Source organism: Bidens hawaiensis, unplaced genomic scaffold (assembly GCF_021521415.1).
Source record: "Bidens hawaiensis isolate Kalapana, Puna unplaced genomic scaffold, B.hawaiensis_p1.1 tig00043007_1, whole genome shotgun sequence".
Taxonomy (NCBI): Eukaryota; Viridiplantae; Streptophyta; class Magnoliopsida; order Asterales; family Asteraceae; genus Bidens; species Bidens hawaiensis.
Window position 1 is genome coordinate 41,844 of NW_027497635.1, and position 14,760 is coordinate 56,603.

The 14,760-nt window shown below is 36.5% G+C and overlaps 1 pseudogene across 1 annotated transcript; it reads right to left on the minus strand.

The window, feature by feature from the left end:
* Positions 1 to 12,207: 12,207 nt before the first annotated feature.
* Positions 12,208 to 14,205, minus strand: LOC143594017 (putative glucuronoxylan glucuronosyltransferase F8H pseudogene; annotated as a pseudogene). The gene is made up of 3 exons (XR_013146240.1): positions 13,561 to 14,205; positions 12,765 to 13,014; positions 12,208 to 12,676 (listed from the first exon to the last, which is right to left on the minus strand). The product of XR_013146240.1 is annotated as a putative glucuronoxylan glucuronosyltransferase F8H pseudogene (transcript).
* Between the last annotated feature and the right edge of the window lie 555 nt (positions 14,206 to 14,760).

Below are 14,760 nucleotides of genomic sequence, written 5' to 3' on the forward strand. Positions count from 1 at the left end.
TTGGGTAGTTTGGGGATATACTACTCTTTATTCAAGGAGCCGATCAACGTATTAAAACAACTTGAAAGTAAAAGAAGAATATTCCTTTGGGGTGCGGATGATACGAAGGAGAAAATTAGCTGGGTGGCATGGCACAAGATACTTCTTGATAAAAAAAAATATGCCTGTCTTGGGGTAGGAAGTTTTAAGGAGATTAATACGGCTCTCCTTGCCAAATGGTGGACTCGATATAAAAACGATCTAAATTCCTTGAGGGTGAAGGTTATGTCTTCAGTCCATCAAGGACTGAACTCGTGGGATTCAATTCTGGTAAAAGAATCTTTGGGGGTGCATGGAATCAAATGTTGGGGATTTTGAAATAGCAACCTAGATAATTCAGAGAATCGTGTGATAACTTTCAGTTTAAAAGTTATTTTGATTGTTCTCCAAAACACTTTAATCGGATAAAACTCTAAAATCAGACAAGAATTTAGTATGGAATATGTGAAGAAGATGAACCAATAACTTGATCAATTGGAAGGCGTGTCGTATATCTCTGCAGAAGTAGTTGGGTTGGGATAACTGCCTTAGGCAGTTATAATTCAAATTTTAAATTATATTAATATGCCTCAAAATAAATCCTATGATTATGTCACTCATAATCATAAATTAACTTTTCTAATGAAATTTTAATGAAGCTAACGAAAATAAATTTTTTTCCAAGCTGACCTAGTAGCTTAACCCTAGCCAAGGGCGCTGCCCCTTGGACCATGCTAGGGGTTGCCGCCCCTAGGACCCCGCAACCAGGGGCGCTGCCCCCAGACCACTGTTCATTAGGGGCTTCGCCTTAACGTCATAGTAAACTAAAGCAAGCGTGCACTGCGCACATCCCTGAACTTGCTTAATGTTTATTATGATTAAATTGATCGACTAGTTAATCCAATTACACTAAAATACTAACATCAAATTGCTAGGTTAATGATTGAAGGCCCAGTTGGTTATGTTTGTAATCAAGATAAGGTAAATGTTCAGTTTGACAAGGGGGATTAAACCCTCTTCTGGCTTGATGTTTGAGCTAGACATCAGCCTCTGAAAGCCCTTTTTCCACATATTTTTTCTCTGGGAACAAAAAGGATGTGTTGGTTAATAGATGTTTTGAGTCAATGAATGGGGTTAGAAATTGGATTTGGAGGTGACGTAGGGCACTTAACACTGTCCAGAAAAGGTTGGAATTGGAAGAATGTTTATAACTAATTTCGAATGTGGGATCGTTGGGCATTCCAGACATTTGGAATTTGAAGGGTGCTGATGGATCGAATGTTGCTTTCTTGATGAAGGCACTCAGGTGGGTGATTGATAACATGGATCAGCGGCCTGTTGATTATGATACTTGGCATAAATGAGTTCCCATAAAGGTAAATTGCTTTATATGGCGATTAGTCCTAGATCGGATTGCTTCCAAAGAAGCTTATCGGTTAGAAGGATTAATGTTGGAGAGCTATGTGTATTATGTGGTTTACAGCCAGTAATCTTCAATTCATCATATATATGGTTAATTGTAGAATGTCTAGATGGGTATGGTCTATCATACTCAACTGGATAAAGGTTTTTTTTTTTTTCGAATGGCAACTTTCATTAAAAAAGCACAACTAGCAAGACACTGGAGGCCAAACCAACAAAATACAACTTAAAAGGAAAAATTATACCAATCATTCTAAGACAAAGATTTGAAAGACGATCTATTTTTTATCCAAAGATAGGCCAAGTACTTGATCTTCTCCATTACTTCTAAGAGTTTATACGAGAATTCTAAGAAAACGGCCTCGTTCTGTAACATCTCGGATTTTTTCGTATTTGTATTTGTATTCGTTTTATTGGTTTACGAACATTATTCGAATCTATATCATTAATAAATTCATGCAATTATAAGTATTTAAGATTTGTATTTTCATTTTGTACCCTTTATGTTCTTAAAGTTGTTCATTCTTTGTTTAAACTTTAAAATAATCAAGAAATAGCCATTTTAGAAAGTTCAAGGACCTATATTGCCAAACAACAAGCATTTCCTCCCCTACACCCGGGGCGCCGCACGGCCACAAGAAGGTAGGTCCTTCGCGCGACACCTGGACACACTTGCACAGATTATGTTGTTTATTTGCTTTCCTCGTTTGTTTTTGGTACTAAAATCGCTTATTTTTTGACTATATCGCGTGACTTAAGCCCCAAGAAAACTAAAATAGACTAAGTACTTGTCCACATACATTACCCCTTCCTCAAGAATGAAATTTGGCTGCATATAATGTTGATTTGATCATTAAATTTTGATTCGGTTTCTTAAACGAGTAAACTAACTAAATTTGGTTCGTTTTTGCTCATTCTATATAAACACATCATATTTCTTTTGCCACATTCTTCCCTAAACCCTAAAATGTATTCCCTCAGCCGTCACCCACCTTACACCCTCGGTTTCTCTTCCGTTTTTGCCATATTACTCAAGATACAAGTGTTCGTGTTTGACTTTCAAGCATTCTCAACCTTTGACTTCTGTTTCTAATCGATTTAAGCATTATCTGGGTAAGTTGTCTTCTGTAAATTTATTCATTATCATTCACTTGTCATAAACCTCAATCAATTTCTAAGATTGAGGGGTATTGAAGGGTCAATTTGACTAAAACCCGCTTCTGGTTGGAACCGACTTTCGGTCCAGAAGACTTTTATTTTTATCCGATATTTTAAGGCTACTGACCAAAACCCAACTTCCAACTCGCTGTTCGGATTCTGGTCATACTAGCTCGCTTAAACGTTTTTCTCATAACCAGAGTTCTAGACATCTGTGTGGAGAGATTCTAGCGGCAATGATTTTGGTTTACTCATAGTTATTTATCTCAAAGTTTTAGGTTCTGTTGGTTTGTTTCGTTCGACGCGTTAGTAGACGACTCGATTATATCATTTATTATTGTTCTTTATTCACTTGCCTACGATTTACGGTGAGTTTTATCATTCCCCTATTTTATTGAAGATGCAACTTCGCGATACGCGAAGATGCTTAAAGTCGGCTAAAGTTAGGTTTTTCACTATATAAACGATTTTTCGACTCTTTTCGGCATATTACGACTTCTAGAGGCAGAATAGGTGTTCTAACACGACTTTCAGCCATCCCGAAGCTTCCGGTTCCATCATTGATCGTATGTTCATCAAGATAAGTACTTTAACGATTATGTCGATGTCCGGCTAATCGTGTGTGTTCGTTTTAGGCTACGGTTTTGTGTGAAATACTGTTAAGAACAGATTCTTATGCTTAATGAATAGAGCTTGATTGATTTTATATGAATTTGTCTTGCTTAATTAATTATTTGGTTGATTAAGGTTTGTGTTTGCGATTATTGATTTGTGTAACGTTTGTTTGGTTGTTCATCAACATTTAGGGTTTAAGCTCTTGTTTCATTGAACTAGAATCATCAAACCTTATCATTAAGTTAGTTTTCCTAGACATAAAATTGGCAATTGTGGAGTCCGGGTTCATTTGTGTCAACAATTCGGTTGAGTTATCGTTTGTCATCAAAATCAAACCATAGGACTAGCAATTATTGTAAAACCAAATACGAGGGAATCTGTGATTAACGTATGGAACACATGACCCGAACCTAGAATGAATACTTTTTAATTATATTGTTTACAAATCTTTTTAAGTAATTGTTTAGTTTTAATTAAATATTTTTCTAAAAACCGCTTGACATCGTCTGTCCGCCTTAGTTAATTAATTAATTTAGTCATATTGAATTAGCACTTTCCTTGAGTTCCTGTGGAGACGACCTTACTTACCCGTACTTATTATAGATATTTAAGTCTTAAAATTAATTGTTTGAGACTTTGAGTAGACCGCGACAGCCTACGTCAAAATGGCGCCGTTGCCGGGGACTCAACGTGCAAAGTGCTAGTTTAGTTTATTAATTTAGTTTCAGTTTTTTTTTTATATTTATTCGTTTGATTTTACGCGAGGTATTTGTGTGTCTCATGTGTGTAGATAACTCAAGATGACGTAGATTTGAGTTTATGACCCACATGAAGGATATAAGGTTGTAGAGGATGATTATTCGGACTATCCACATTCATATGATGAACCATCTTCACCAAACCCTCAAAGCTATTACGAGTTAAGTGAATATGATAGTGATGGACCTGTATCCGAAGAAGTCCCTCAATATTATAATCATGGTGGTACTTATCAAAGGAATTGTCAGCAGGATCAGAAAGTTTCCTCGGGTAACAATGAAGAGTCTGTGAAAGACGTTATGGATTTTCTGAAGGAGATGAAGAGAGATCAAGAAGCTCATAATAAGGCTATAAATCAAAGGTTAGAGCTTCAAGAAGCGTCTAATGCGGCCCAAGATGAACTAATGAGTCAACTATTAGAAGAGGTGGCCCAAATTAAACAAGAACGAGAGAAGTTGGTAATTAGTGGTGTCGTGGTGGATAATGAAGTGATAGATGAGGTTCAAGGACTTTTAGAGCACGAAGTGGAGGAAGCAGTTGTGGAGATTAATACCACACCAACTCCGTTAATTACCAATGAACCAATGAATGTTTTGGTTGTGGTTGAACAAGATGACATTGAGGGACAAAGTTCAGGTCTTTTAGGGCATAAAGTTGAAAATTTAGACCCGGTTGAAGGCATATCAACCTTTGAAGAGCATGTGATTGAAGTAGCACAGGTGAATCCCAATTGTTCTCTTATAATAATCACACCAATAAACAAAGTTGAGGGAAATGGTTCGAGTTCAAGGAAAAGGAAGGTAGAGGTGAAGGATAGTGGGCACGGTATTAAGAAATGGGCCTATATTGGTTCTACAGACGTTTCAACCACAAAAAAAAGGTGTGGACACAACACCTTAAATACCGAGCTTACACGGGAAACTCGGTCGGAAAATGCTCGGTTCGGCCCATATCAATATTTAATGTCTCAAAGATAAGAAAGAATTCCCGTGTTTTGTTTTTACTCCCTCACCTTAGGGCATGGGAGTTAGGCCTGTTCACGAGCCGAGCCGAGCCCGAGCCAAGGCCAGCTCGAGCTCGAGCTTGACATTTAATCGAGCTGGCTCGGCTCGAGCTTGATATTCAATCGAGCTGAAAATAGGAGCTCAAGCTCGGCTCGGTTTTAAATTGAGCTGGCTTGGCTCGGCTCGATTGGCTCGACTTTTCCGGTAATAACTTATAATAACAATTGGTGATTGATAGCAATAGCTTAGCGTATTGGTGACGGAATGGTCGGTGGCGGAAAAAGCAGATAAGTAGAGCTGCATGCAGCGGTCAATCATCGGAATAAGTTGAGCGGCTGCGGTGTGAGACAGCCATAAGAATAAGCAGAGCGGCGGCGTACGGCGGCCGACCATCGGAATAAGCTGAGCGGCTGCGGTGTTTGTGAGTGAGATATTGAGAAGTGATACTAATTAGGATTGTAAAAAATGTGACGATGAAAGGGTGATAGGGATTGTGGGCTTGTTGGTGGGTATTTGTATATTGTATTGGGTTAAGAGAGGAAGCCCATATGTTGAATAATTGGGCTAGATAATTATATGTATGTTATATATTATATATTTATATATAATAAATTAAAATAAAATAGTTCGAGCCTATCGAGCGAGATCGAGTCGAGCCGGGGCTAGCTCAAGCTCGGCTCGTTTAGAAATCGAGTTGAGCTCGGCTCGGCTCGATTACAATCGAGCCAATTTAGAGCGAGCTTTCTCCGAGCTTTTTTCGAGCGAGCTTCGAGCCGTGAGCCTTTTGAACTGCCCTAATGGGAGTAAGACATGTTCTTGTTAGTAACTAAAAGGGGAAGAGAACTGTGAGTCGGGCCTTAGCAAAACGGTTCCGAGAACACAAAGTAAGACGTTATTCCTTACCTAGAGGATAACCTGACCAAAGTACTCGATCTTATAGTCCAAAGCGGAAAAAGATGTCATGCGACCGGGACCCTAAGTAGTCAAGCGTGACCGGTTAAACGGTTGCATTCTTTTTGTAAAAACCGAATTCACGGTGATGCGTGGCTAAATTCGGGAAAAATTTTCCAATATTTTATTATTGTTACTATTTTAAATGTTTAGTTATGTGAAAAATCCGTGTCAATCCATGGGAACACCAGCTATCCATTTCTCAACTCGTTTTCGATTTGACTTTTGGTTGGAACGTATCACCCGTGGTGGTTCACGAGATACTCCAACTACTCATATTTGGATTCATTATTTCGTTAATTAGTTAGGTCAGTTAAAATACCATGTAACACTCATGGGCCGACCAACTCCATTGATTTGATAATTCGTTATTTAGTTAGGTCAGTTAAAATGTCATGTAACACTCATGGGCCGGCCAACTCAATTGTTTTGTAACTCGTTATTTTAATTGTGCCAATAAATTGCCATGGAACGCTCATGGGAGGCCCAATTCACGAAATTTATGTTGTTTTATTTAGTTGGGCCATTCAAATTGCCATAGAAAGCTTATGGGAGGTCAACTCATTAGATATGTTTCGTTATTTAATTTGGGTTCTCAAGCTACCATAGAAAGCCAATGGAAAGTCCAACCCAATAGCATTTTATTTTTGGATGTTACTTAACAATGATATTTATTTAAATATCTCAAAATCATTCACATTATTTTAAATCGCAACATATTCTCAGGTTATGACGAATCACTAACACAATTTTATTACATCCCCTATTATCTCACATTGACTCATTTTCACAACTTACCCATCATCTCATAAAATATTATCTTTGGTCCTCATAGAATGTTTTCCTTAAGAATCCACCATCGTGATCAACGTCGTTCATCTGCTTCTCACGATCGCCATCCGACAACTAGAATCACCAAGGAGTTTGCTACTGCTCTCTCAGATGACTAGGTTACGAATGGAACTCTTTTTCAAAAGGACTCTAAACCTACCCCTCATAAAAACTAAAACCTCAACAAAACCAAAATGTCCTGAAAAATAAATCTTATACCGATTCATACCCGTTATGCTCCACTTTCAATTATCATTTTGTAATGTTATTTAAATTACATTCTCTCCTTTATTTCATTTTATCATATTCTCAAACTATAAACTATCGAATGCATTTCAATCTTAAACATTTTATTACTTCTTGCTTTTTCTCAATTTCATGTTACTTTTCACAACTTATCCTCATCATATAAGTCTTTATTATTAAAATTCATTTATTGTAATATTATTATTAAACTGAATTTTTCATCATTCAAATTTAATTTTCATTATTAAATTAAATCTCCCATTAATTAATTTAATTTTTATCGTTAAATTGACTTTTTGATTGAATCTCTATGGAAATCCATGTATAACTCAATCATTCATTTTATTTATTGGCATTTTCATGATTATTGTTGAAATTTCATTTTTATTAAGTTTCATTATTTAGTGAAATTAAACGGTGATTCGTAAATATTTCAACTCCCTACTTTGATTTTCGATACATCTTTAGAATTTTGAACGTTTTAATGATAACTTCGTTAGAATAGTCATGGTGATTCATGTATTTCTAGCCTCGCGTTTCTCTTATTTTATTGTATTATTTCACATCTCATTTTCATTTCCACTATTAATTTAATATTCACTATTTACTTAAAGTTCTATGATAAATCATGGATAATTCAATTTACTTATTTCATATAATTTTTATACGATTTTGTGGAAATAGAAAGATCCCTCGTAATTTGTGGATACTCCAATGACACTTATATCTAAATTTTAAAAATTTATTTGGAATAGGACTATCTCGGTGATTCAGGAATATCCGCTTCCCAATTTAATCTATTAACGATTTGTTTGAATACGTGCATTTTCGCATCTTCATTAATGTAACACCCTTGATGTTGGGACACGCCTCATCGAGGACGATGAGTCCAAAGGGGGGTTGTCTGTAACACCCTTGGCAAACACAACATTGTCCCACTCTTAGACTATCCCACATCGGCCGTGGACAAGAGAGATCACTGGTTCATAAGTAATGTCCTGTCTCTTCAATCACCAACGCGTTTTGGGCAACCAAAAACAAATCCGTGAGCTCTTCGTGGGCAGAGCGGACAATATTGGTGGTGCAAGGGGCCGGGGTGTTACAGTTGGTATCAGAGCCACTCTTGTGCCGTTCGGGATGTTGGGACACGCCTCATCGAGGACGATGAGTCCAAAGGGGGGTTGTCTGTAACACCCTTGATGTTGGGACACGCCTCATCGAGGACGATGAGTCCAAAGGGGGGTTGTCTGTAACACCCTTGGCAAACACAACATTGTCCCACTCTTAGACTATCCCACATCGGCCGTGGACAAGAGAGATCACTGGTTCATAAGTAATGTCCTGTCTCTTCAATCACCAACGCGTTTTGGGCAACCAAAAACAAATCCGTGAGCTCTTCGTGGGCAGAGCGGACAATATTGGTGGTGCAAGGGGCCGGGGTGTTACAATTAATATTTCAATTACTATTTACCATTTATTATAATATTTGAATTTTGTAATTTGAATTAATCTCATCTCAAATTCACAACTTGAAAAGCTATGATTTTATATCAATTTCTTTTTAAATCTCATAAGTTTCTCAACTAACCAAACTTGATTCATCAAAAATCTTCGTTAACTTTGTTTAAAGTTATGCTCTCGGTCTTAAGAATTTTTCTTAATGTTTACGATATTTAATGGTTTCACATGTTATTAATCATTTTAAGATTTGTTGTTAATTGAACTATTTTAATTAAATCCGACAACGGATTAAGTATAAATCAACTACGTGAATCAGATTACATGATTCGGATTAAATGAATCACATTAAGAAGATTGATCGATTGAACCTGTGAATCGATTTAATCCGATTGAATATGTGTAGGTGAATCGATTGACTCTGATTGAGGATGTTAACCCGATTGAACCTGTGAAGGTGAAACAATTGAATATGTGAATCTGATTACAAAGGTTTGATGGTTACCTTGAATACTGATGAATTTCAATGTAATAGGTAGATAGTGATTGCTAGGGTTACAACATGTGAATTGGGATGAAAAAAATTCTGAATATGATAAGGTATCGCAAGTTTGATTTTGAAATTGAATTAAAGTAATTAAAAATAATTAAGAAATGACATGTGACACTTTGAAGAAATTTAGTGAAGAATAAAATGAGAATTTGATGAAAAACCCACTTGTCATGTCACTTTGAAGACTCCGTGTTAATTAAAATAAAAAGAAAGATATTGAGTTTTGAATTTAAAATAATTAAAAAAAATAATAGAAATTGCCATGTATCAATTTAAAAGCTCCTTGTTAATTATAAAAAAGAAAGATTTCTTGAAAACCCACTCTTTAATTATATAGGTAGATTTGGCCTTTAAAAAAAACCATTTACTTGTCTTCTTGTTCCTCTTCATATCTATAATATATATATAAATGAAACCCATAAAATCCTACGTGTCACGTTATAGTCGCTCCCCCTTTTTATGGAAGCCATCAAATTGTTTGATTATTAAATGGAGGTCTCTCGTTGATTTAACCTAAATTCATGGGTATGGGTCTTACCAAAACCAGATAGTTCTTAAACGGGTTATAACATCTCATTAAATTAAAAATTAATCTTACCAATTATTTGATATGAAAATCCTATAAAATAGGGATATACTAAAATTTAATATCCAATATAAAAAGAAAAAGATATTATTTATAATTAATAAACAATTTTATAGTTAAAAAAAATAAGCGGGCCATGGGTCACCAAATCCATATAGCTTTTAGCTATAACATATCATTTATTTATGAAATCCTTTCATCATCAAACCATAAATATATTATTAACTTTCTTACAATAAAGAAAATAAAAATCTAAAAAAAATATTAAAAAACGAAAAATGTAAAACAATCATTTTCTCAAGCCATCAGATTGTTTTAATATGTAAATAAAGACTTCTCATGCATTTGACCTGAATTCAAGGTCTCACCAAACCCAGATAGCTCTTAAACGAGATATATCTCATTATATTAAAAATTAATCTCATCAAATATTTGATATCAAAATACTATAAAATAGGGATATACTAAAAATTAATATCCTATTTTATTTAAAAAAAATATTATTTATAACAATTTTAAAATAAAGAAAATAAACGGGTAATGGGTATCACCAAACCCAGATAGTTTTTAAACGGATTATAACATCTCATTTATTTGTGAAACCATTTCATTATTAAACCTCAAGTATATAAATTATTAACTTTCTTACAATAAATAAAATTAAAATCCAAATATACATATATAAATATTAAAAACGAATAATGTAAAACAACCCTCATAAGATAAAATCTAGTTTTTAATAAGAGTTAATTGCCCGTTTGCCCCCTGTGGTTTGTCAAACTAGCACGTTTGCCCCCAGTGGTTCCGAAATAGCACCATTGCCCCCTGAGGTTGTTTTTTTAGTACCCGGGTGCCCCCAAACATGAACGTCCGTTAGTTTTCACCGTTTGGTGTCAGAAAGTTTAGGGTATTTTCGTCTTTTCACCGTTTATTATTATTATTATTATTATTATTATTATTATTATTATTATTATTATCCCTGCAACACTCTCCAGTGAACCAAACCCTAATCCACATCCCAAATTGCAAAACCCAAATTTGAGTAATAAGAAGGTGAAAACTGGTAATGAGGATGTGAAAATGACGAGTGAGGTGAAGAGAGTGGCGGAGATAGTGTTGGTGTTGGCGACGCTTGGGAAGATGAGAGGCGGAAGGAAGCCGAGTGCGGTGGAGGTGGAGATGATGGCGGAGGCGAGGGAGAAGTTGGCGGAGGTGTGTAAGGAGTTTAAAACTAACCGAATCCCGCTCAGGCATTTTATCAAACACTTGGCGCGCAAGCTCAACGCACCCGCATTTCACATATAAACAAATCAAGCAATTCTGTAAATACAAATCACTCCCAATTCCAGTCTTTTTGAACAACCCATGAACCTGCATCCCTTCTTTAACCAACCCCAACCGCGAACACGCCTTCAACACCAAGGAAACCGTAAACTTATCGACACAACAACGGTTTTCGAGCATCAAACCCAAAACAACCACAGCTTGTTTCGGGTCATTCCCATGTGAAAAGCTCTTGATTACTGCATTCCACACAAATGGGTCCTGTGTATATAGCTTTCTTGGAACGAAATGGGCGAAGAATACGTATCGGGCGAATTGGATTAACGGGTTGTGTGGAGAATTGGCGAAATTGAGGATCAATTTGGTGGTTAAAGAAGGGCTTTTGATGAAGCCAGTAGTGAGTAATCGAGTGTGGATTTGGTTGATATCGAATTGGGTTTTGCAATTTGGGATGTGGATTAGGGTTTGGTGAATTGAGTTCCATGGCTGGTGGTTTGAATTGATGATGCAGCAGGTTACCATTTGGGGGTTTGGTTCACTGGAGAGTGTTGCAGGGATAATAATAATAATAATAATAATAATAATAATAATAAACGGTGAAAAGACGAAAATACCCTAAACTTTCTGACACCAAACGGTGAAAACTAACGGACGTTCATGTTTGGGGGCACCCGGGTACTAAAAAAACAACCTCAGGGGGCAATGGTGCTATTTCGGAACCACTGGGGGCAAACGTGCTAGTTTGACAAACCACAGGGGGCAAACGGGCAATTAACTCTTTTAATAATATAACTCCCTTTTTTTATTTTAAGCCTCATGCAATGCTTCTCCTTTAAAATCATTATAAAAACGTGGTTACAAGACACCCAACATTTCTTCTCTGAATTGAAACACACAAATTTGGTATCCTTTAATTTGACTCCATGAAGGTAACAACAAAGATCTCACGAATGTCCCCATCATATACCGTTAGGACCACCGTACGATAGCCCAACCAAAACTATACTATACCTCTCACCCCATGCAATAACTTTCCACCCGCCCACCTCAACCAATCATCACCTGCCATGTCAGCCACAACCCATACCGTATAACAACAAAACTTGCCAGCAAGGCCTCCAATTGGCAACCACTGGCCCACCAACGCGGCTACATGCAATTCAGGTGTCTTGTCCCATCACAAATCCAGCTATACTCCAACATCATTTCCACGTTGGCACTTCAGAATCCAATAACACTTTCCACATGTCAACACCTCATTGGCTCCAAACCTCCACCTCACGCGATATTTTTTGTTCACTTCCCAACCACAAATATTATTTCTACTCAATATTATCTAAAACTTCTCTCTCGTTAGACCTGCGCACAACCTCTGACAACGCAACGATGATATGCCATGTAGCGTCACCGACCTCCAAATCATCGTAGTACAATAACGCCTGCCGAACTTTCGGGTCCCACAACCTTTCCTGAATCAACGAAAGATTCCTCGCCGCCACATCATCAAGAATCCCAGCCAATTTCCCGACGTCTTTCTCAGCCACCGTGAGCGATATCTCCGGCCACGGCACCACGAAATCCAACGGCAACCGAATCCCGTCTGCGATTATCACCGGCACGCACCCCAACGCCGCCGCTTCAACAATCCGCGGGCTCCACGGAGCCCAACCACGCGGACACAAACAGAAAACCGACCTAACAATTTCGGATTGGTAACCATCGAAACGATGCCGTTTTAAGTAAAACCGTTTGTTCTTTCCGAACTTACGCAATATCTCCGTTCTCACACGTCTGTCAAAATTAATGAAAGTAAAAGTCAAAAGATTAAATTAATTAATAATTCAAAAGTCAAAATGGAATTAAATCAATTAATTGTGACCTGCTGTAATACTGCCCACTAACGTTTTTAGGGTGGACTTCCATTTTGCCCCTAAAAAACGCAAATATATCACGACGACCGTTGACCGGAGACGTATTAACGTTGACTTAACTTTTTCCGGCGAAACGTAAGGCGGAATGACAACATGCTCCACATCTTGACATGGATGAGGGTGTTTAACGCCGAACGTTTGTAATATTATCGAGTTTTTCATAAATTCTGGTATCCCGTTAGCCATGGCTTTATCTTCCTGTAATATTATGAGAAATCATTCATAAGCTTACGATTACAAGTTTTCAACAAAATAAAAATCTTCTAGCAGGTTTATAAAACTATGCATTAGAATCAAAAAATAAGCTCTTAACGTAGAAAAGCATAACTAGAATAATTATATTGACACTAACTATTACGTGATAATGATAACACTAGACAAAACAGTTTTTAACATACAAAATGTATAAATAACCGTAGTAATTACGATATAAAAAATTATGATTACACAATAAGTTTTTGAATAAAATTATTTATTATTAAGCTATTTCATTTGATTGTGGCGTGATTATAACAGCCCTAGTTAAAACAGTTTTAATGTAGCGTGATAATAATAACCCTAGTTGATGGTTTTTAACACAAAAACATATAAATAACTAGAGCAATTTTGTTGTAGCGTGAAAATAATTATTACTTTAGTTAAAACTATACCACCGCAATCATCATTACGATACCGCACTCTTATCTAATTATTTGTACACGTCTCGTGATCACATCTATTTGTACCGAATCCGAAAACGATTACCATGGCATGAAAACAAGCTCCGTGATCGTGCGAAGCCACAAACACATGATCCGCCCCATTACTCCGATTCCAAAACGAATACTCCGACGAGATAACCTCCACCGCGGACGCAACAATCGCGCGTGCGTGACCGATAGCCGGGAACCCATTACGCCCGCCGAAATCACACGACACGTAGACCGGAACAAAGAACAAATCCGCCTCGGACATGTCAAACGTCCGTACACCGCTGTTCATCAACGCCTTGTGAATCGCAACCTCGGACGCAAACAAATGACTCCCACACCGATCGTTGGCTAGCCAATCGACATTGTACCTGGATGGAAGCTCGTATATGTATATCTTCAACTTCAAATCGTTTAATATGCCTGCAAAATGAATGACGTCAGCAAGAATTATTATTATTATTATTTTGATTTGTTGAAACGAACCGTGGGGTTGTTGAAGGAAGGATTCGGAGATGATGTTTGAAACGACGTCGGATTTAGAAACTAGGGTTGTTCGTAATGAGTTTGTGGTGGGTTGATTGTGTATCAAGATGATGAATGTTATGAAGAAGAAAGAAGATATTAATAATACCCAGATGATGAATTTGAAGAATATGGGTCTGTATCTGCTTCGTAATAGCTTCTTCATCTTCTTCATTTTGGTTGAATTTGGTATTGTTATTAATAATAAAAAATTAAAAGATTTAATGGATGTTTGTGTTGTTGGTTTGTTGCAGGTCAGGTGTAGAGAGAGAGTATGAACAAATTTAAAACTAGATAGAGAAGGAGGAAATGACTAAATTGCCCTTCAGGATGGATTTGAGTGTTTTACAGTGGAGGGGTATTTTGGGAAGAAGAAAGTATGATGGGAATTGAATGGAAAGAAAGTGCAGTCTGAAAAGTTGTTTAAAAAACAGCTGGTTTTGCATTTTGCAGTAACTTATAGTTTTAAATGCATTTTTGCAATAAAATAAATATAAAAATTAGTTTAGGAAATAAGATTAATATGTTTGTTTCAAAAGTTTGGTAATGTTAACTAATTAAAAAGAAATAAAACATTTTAAACTATTTTAAACCAAACAAGTAACTAAATTAGTTTTATTTTAATTTGTAAATTGTAAAAGATATGAGTCATTTAATAAAGTTGAATATTGTTAAGTATTTATAAGAAATTAATGTGTATAAAATTGTATTAAACCAAAGAAGAAACTAA